This window comes from Oratosquilla oratoria, chromosome 22, assembly GCF_046742065.1.
Source record: "Oratosquilla oratoria isolate Oo_2021 chromosome 22, ASM4674206v1, whole genome shotgun sequence".
Lineage (NCBI taxonomy): Eukaryota > Metazoa > Arthropoda > Malacostraca > Stomatopoda > Squillidae > Oratosquilla > Oratosquilla oratoria.
In genome coordinates, this window is record NC_134798.1 from 49342441 (window position 1) to 49349470 (window position 7030).

At 39.0% G+C, this 7030-nt stretch overlaps 1 pseudogene; it reads left to right on the top strand.

Annotated features, from left to right (window-relative positions):
• Positions 1-3842: 3842 nt before the first annotated feature.
• Positions 3843-6336, top strand: LOC143037562 (uncharacterized; annotated as a pseudogene).
• The last annotated feature ends 694 nt before the right edge of the window (positions 6337-7030 follow it).

Here is a 7030-nt window from a genome sequence, read left to right on the forward strand (position 1 = left end):
GAGGAAAAATGCAATGCTGTAGATGTTCTCAAAGTACCTGTTAATTGGTGAATTTATGTCATTATACTGCATATGCCAATGTCAGCGCCAGACAATCTACATGATCTACATTATATGCCAATCAGCAGCATTTTCTTTATTACTTTGGCATCTTTCACATTAACAGCTCATTATGAAGAAATATTTGTGGAATGTGAAATACTCTAATTAGAATATATCCTACAGGTTGATGGGGGCTACATCTCCAATACCCCCATGACACATTGCATCCAACTCACATTCATGTAAGAGAGCATGTGGAATAAATCTAAAACTGAGTTATAACTTCATTCATATATGTTTATTAAATATTACTAAGTAATTTTATAAGAGATGACTTTATCTTCCTTAGACTACATCCAAAACTCCAGCAATCTCTCTCTACCTGAGAGGAGTGTTGATGAGTGTATGCCATCCCCCAGCACCTACCAGAACAATTTCTATTCTTATCACATTATCACATATATGCCAAGAGTGTGAAACAGGTCTATAAAACATCTATATAACTGTGGACTCAATTGTGGTACTAATATCTGTTGTTGCAATTTGACATATGTTGCTTACTTTTTTATGATTTACAGGCCATCTCTTATAGAATTATGCAATGCTAATAAATGGTCAGTACTAACCAAAGTTCTCATCCAATGAACTTGACAAGATTTCCATTTCAATTTGCTGGTGATGCAAAGTACTTGCAGTATCCAAGTGCAGGTCAATATCTGTAAAATAATATATGTGATGTTTTGTACTGTTATAAACAGATAATGTATGTAAGGTATCTATGCTCAGAATTTAGTTTGTAATTTCAAGTTGAAATATGTTTTGTGCAAATACAAAAATTAGCTAATGGCAATGAAAGAATATTCTAAATAATGTTCAACTTTAAAGTAATACAGAAATATATAATATATAGAGACAAGCAATGTTTTGTTTCAAATGCAATGTGCTAATAAAATAAAGTAATTTCAATTAATCTCAGAACTGTGCTATACTATTTTCACATTGATCAAGCACTTACCTGCATCCATACTGGTTATTTCTGGCTCATCTGGGTGTGCTGGATGTGATAGATAATAGAATGCATAATGAAAATCATTACTTCTTACCAATGTTAATTATTGTAATCTTATGATAATGTATATATAAAACTGCATTGAATCACCAGGCAAATTTTGATCTGGGTATGCATTGGGGCACAAACGGGTTGATGATGCATATTGCCGTTGAGAAAAATGATGGCTACATATCCTTTGACTTTTATTTAATTGTGTAGGTGTTTTCTTTCTTAATGTTGATATACCGGTTACTTGTATCCACTTTGAACATCTATCAAAAAGAAGAGAATGTTGATTTACATTTTTACTTAATCAATAAAATGACACTTATATGTCTATAATACTTAATGTTGGCAGTATAATATACACTTACCTTTGTGGTTCTTTAGGAAACCGATGGTACATGAATTCAGGATGAGAACTTTTGGACCGTTTGAACTAACCTTGTGTTCCAAGTGACAGATGGCTGAAATGTAAACATGCAGACGATTCAAAAAGCCCGCTAATCCTTTCCGAATGAAGCACAGCAATCTCTAGCGTTGATTGAAGTAACTAAACTCATGAGTAATCAGTTAGGCTATTTATACACTTTTCCGTCCCTTCCAGTCTTTCGTATATAGTCTTTGGTTTTGACTATCCGTGCTTTGCTCTGATTGGTCAAGTTGTCGGACCACTCAGTGCACAGTTGTAAGCTATGACGTCATGCCATTTTCTTTGTCAGTTTGCATGGGTAACTAAGGAAATGTTGGATATCTTAAATGCAGAGGAATTAACGTTATTGTTTACGGTGTTGTTTATAATAACATATTTGATAGTTTCGTGGATATACAATAGAAGTTCTTTATTATCTCATAACGCATTTTAATGAGTACATTGTAATTCTACCCCAAAATTAACCATACAAGTTTATAACAATAGGAATTAACCATACAAGTTCATAACAATGGGAAATAACCATACAAGTTTATAACAACAGGCCTATGATAACAACATTTAAAAGTACAAAATTACAACATAGTTATTTTACAATTTCTAACAGAAAGTCTGATGGCTTGTACTTATAACAGCCACCCATCATATTTACTTCCTCTGAAATATATATCAATGAAGAGATTGACTGACATGAGAGGGAGTTTCTGGTTTTCGTTTTTACATTATTCAGCTTGGAAAATGTTCTCTCAGCATCAGCATTAGAGGTTGGTATGGAGAGAATATATAGAGCTAATGTGGCAATGTTCCCAAATTTGTTTTTATCGTCACAGTGGAAATATGGCTTTGGTTTCAAATAAAAACTCACCATATCAGATCTCGAGTTTCTGATCTCATCAGGGATTTTAGTACAATCAAGGCTCCTCCACTCATTGTCAATCACTTGAGGGTTTATCTGTTATGCTGGGGACCAATCTGGTTGCTACCCTTTATATTTTCTCGATCTTGATATCCTTCACCCTGTGGAGACCATACTACTGACGCATATGATTTTTCAAAGTTGGTAGGCCCAGTGTTCTTAGTCTTTTCTCGTATAGTTTATCTGTCAGGCTGGAGACCAGTTTGGTTGCTGCCCTTTGTATGCTCTCGATCTTGCTTATATCCTTCACTCTGTGTGGAAATCACACAACTGATGCATATTCCAGTCTTGGACAAATCAGGATTTCGATGAGTTTTCCCTTCATCTCTTCATCCACAGAGTGAAACGCCATGTTGATCTTCTGCAGTAATCCGTATGTCTCTCCCACAATCTCGTCTTTTATCAACACTCCCAAATCTTTCTCCTCTTTTGCTTTGGTAATGGGTTCACTTTCCAAGGAGTTCTTTAAGGATGGTCTTTTGCCACCACTGCCCATTCCTAGTACCTTGCATTTTTTTTTTTTTTTTTTTTTTTATTAAACTTCATTTCTCTTTCTTGGTTCCGTAAAAAAATAGTGTCTAGATAATTTAGCAATAGTCTACCGTCCTCCTTATTTTCACTTTTCTCGTGATTTTTGCATCACCTGCAAAGATGTTGGCATAGCTTGTTCTTTCCATCATATCACTGACATAGACAAGAAACATTATTGGCTCAAGCACTGAACCTTGTGGTACTCCGCTCGTTACTCCTATCCATCTTGACCTTTTTTACTACGGTCTTCACGTATCTTTCCTTAATTTTTTTTCCATCCATTCTAGCAGTTTGCCTCAGTCCTCCAACATGCTCCAATTTCCACACAAGTCGACTGTGAAGTAGTAAGCCATTAACTTTAGCATATGCTACTCCAAGAGTGGTGTTTCCTTTGCAATACTGCCTTACTTTTTTTTTTTTTTAACAATTTCTTCATCTGATTGACAAATTGAAAAAAAAAAACTCTTTTTCCTCTTCCGTCCTACCATCAAAATTTTTGGCTTTGGCATCTTCTTGTTGAGTTCGTATTCGGTGTGGGAGAAATGATCCAAATTAATATTATGATCCCTTGAAAGAGACCCCACCTGGACCTTATTATTGCTGCTTAATTTTATTCTATCCAATTATCTCCTTGAGTTTCTGATGTCAACTGACGACATGAAAGCGAGTATATTTTGTTCACTCATTTGATTCTCTCCGGTTCTTTCCTTAGTTTCAATTGTTCATGTAGGAGAGTATTACTTGTTTGCGTATTAAACTTATTCAGGTATTCATCGTCTTTTATGGGCATCAAGGTCTCTTGCCTCAGACCTGAAGGAGAGGGTTTGCCAAGAGTACACTGTGCCCAGTGGAAAAATTGAAGGACTTGAATTCTAAAGTTGGAAATGAGGACGGATCACAGGGACGACAAACACAAATTACAAAAGCTGTCTCTTGGACATCCAACCAAACGAACCAGTAAGGTCATCCTTTTTGTGGGGACTACTGGAACAGGCAAGACGACTCTAATCAATGCAGTGGTCAACTACATCTTCGGGGGTGGACTTCAGAGACAACTTCCGGTTCATCCTCATCGACGAATCCGATTCTCCCAATAGGTCCCCGGCCGAGAGCCAGACGGACTTCATCACGGCCTACATCTTCTATCACCAGCCGGGGATGCCCTCCTCCCACAACTGCATCCTGATCGACAGCCCGGAATTCGGGGACACCCGCGGGATCCAGCGAGATCGGGAAATTGTGCGACAGCTGCAGACCTTCCTGGAGAACTGCGGCATCGCTGAAGTTGACGGCATCTGCTTCGCCACGCATTTCGTTTACTGCAAGACTAACGCAGAGGTACGTCTTCGACGGCCTCTCCTCGATGTTTGGGAAGAATGTGAAGAGCAACATCTACGTTATGGCCACCTTTGCTGATGCCAAGAATCCCCCAGTCCTGGAGGCCCTTAAGGAAGCTAAAGTGGAATACGAGGGCTTCTACAAGTTCAACAACAGTGCCGTGTATGCCGACAACAATGTCCACGGGTCAGATTCCGACGAAGACTCTGATTCTGACGACGAAGATTCTGGCTACATCAGCAAACTTTTCTGGGAAATGGGCATTCGTAGTATGAACAACTTCTTCATCAAGCTAGGAAAAACGTCCCCAGTCAGTCTTCAAATGACCAAAGACGTTCTGGAAGAGAGGAATCGGCTGCAACTGTGCGTTGTAGGTCTTCAGAACCAGATTCATCTGGGTTTGGGCAAATTGGCTAACCTGGAGCAGGAGAGGGACATGATGGCGCGTCTCGATGACGACATGACTGGCAGCAAGGACTATGAGGAGGAGATCGAAGTCCCCAAAATAAACAAGATTGACTTAAATAAGAGAGAACACGTCACGAACTGCATCAAGTGTAACATGACGTGCCACTACCCTTGTTACATCCCAGAAGACAGCAACAAGATGAACTGTTGGGCCATGACTGACGGCACTTGTCGTATCTGCTCCTCCAATTGTCACTGGGATGTTCACAAGAACATGGGATTTCGCTTTGAGACAATTTATGTGAAAGAGAAGAGGACTGTCCAGGAACTCCTGGACCGCTATGAGAAAGCCAAGTCTGGGAAGCAGAGCAAACAACAAGTAATCGCCGCCATCGAAACGGACATGGAAAACCTAGGGAAGAAACTCCTCCAGCTCATACGAGAAGCTCAACAACACGTGGAGAAGTTGGAGGCCATTGCCCTCAAACCCAACCCACTGTCCACGAAGGAGTACATCGACCTCATGATCGAGTCTGAGAAGTTGCAGAAGAAGCCCAAATGGGAAAAGAGGGTGGAAATGTTGACACATCTTAAAGAGGAAGTCGGGGTGCTCCCAGGACTTCGAGGAAAAGGTGCGGCCTCATCTGGTTCAGGGGAAGGGCTTATTCGCTTCTTCAAAGATCTCATGCACAATTAGCCATGTGGCAAATTCCATATCGAGTAATATTGTATACACGCCACCAACTCTGAGAACCCATGCACCAGCTGCATTTGTAGACTGCATAGAAGTGTTGATATGGTCTCGGTACTGTTGGAGACGACCTTATCTGGGATTGAAGCTCACCGAAATTGAAATTCAAGTTCTGCAGAATGATTGGTCAAGTTGAAGGCATTTGTTTTGGAGAGCTTTGGACGACTAAGGTTGAAAATTTTTGTAAACGTAAGCACATTAGGACATGGGAAGGTGGATCTGATAACACTGTTGTAGTGATACGACTTGTAACGTTGCTGAGTTCAATCATATCAAAATATTTTGAAAAATGTAATTGAAGTAACGCCATGAGTGCTACAAAAATGTTTGTGTATAACCCGTACTCGCAGTCTCATTGCTGTTCAACCAGGGAACAAAGTGTGTAGTTGGTGTGCAGTTCAGTTTCAGAATTGGTTGGGAAGTGTATTGTCTGATGGTGATCACTTTCGAAGGTTATCAAAAGTGGGCAGCCCTTACTATGCCAACTGTTTTCAATAGGCTGTGACACGCTTGGTGTGAATAAAGATTGTGCTGTTCACTTTGAAAGAAAAAAAAAAGAAAACGGGGAGAAAGAGAGAACACAAAAGAGGCCTGTCTCTAATGTCGGCCGCAGTGACTTTGATGCTGAGTTGGCCCAGCCTACAAGCCAGCATGTCTCTTACAGAGCATGTAAAATTTCAGTGGGTCCAATTGTTAGGATTATATAATATCAACATTGTAATCTTTGTTGTCAATTGTGATTGCTTTCACCGCCAAAACTAACCATTATTATCAACCTGATCCAGTCACCATTGTGAAGAAAGTGGTAGAATGTTAATTTGTCTTGTGTAAATTTTGGTAGAATGTTAGTTTGCCTTGTGTAAATTTTATAAAAAAAAAAAAAAAAAAAAAAAAAAAATCTTCTTTGGGCCTGTTTAGACAATATGTATTATACTATGTGATATGATTTATCAAAGATATAGGTTTATAAGAATTCTTGTATTATTGACCCCTCACCCAAGAAAAAAGGTATAAATCTAATTTCTTTATGAAGAATATGGTACAAGAAGGACGTGCTAATATGAAATTGGTAAAAGAAGAGGAAGAAACGATTGAGGTGATGAATGGATTCTAAGAGATTGTGAATGCTGGCATGATAGGACAGCAACCAACACTGGTCCCCAGCCTGACAGATAATAAACCATAATTATGCGAAAAGACCAAAAGCACTGGGTACTTTAAAGACCTAAGAGAAAGAGGAGCTATGACATTAGTCAGGTTACAAAAGAGGATAGGTTGTATAGACAAGTGATTTGGTTATGGATGAAAGGGTTAGAAGTCATGAGAACAATTTTAAAAAGGCCAATTGTCTAAAGTATATGAAGATATGCAGTTTTCTATACAGATACATAAATAACATGGGGGGGGGGGGTGAAATAGCCCCTAGTGGAACAATACATGAATTCAAGTCTAGATATGATGACTGGAATTAAAGGATATAGTAAGTTGGAACTACATAAAGTTGAGGATAGGTATGGTAAAAAATGGAGAATAGACATTTAGTGCAGCGGTGAAGGACCA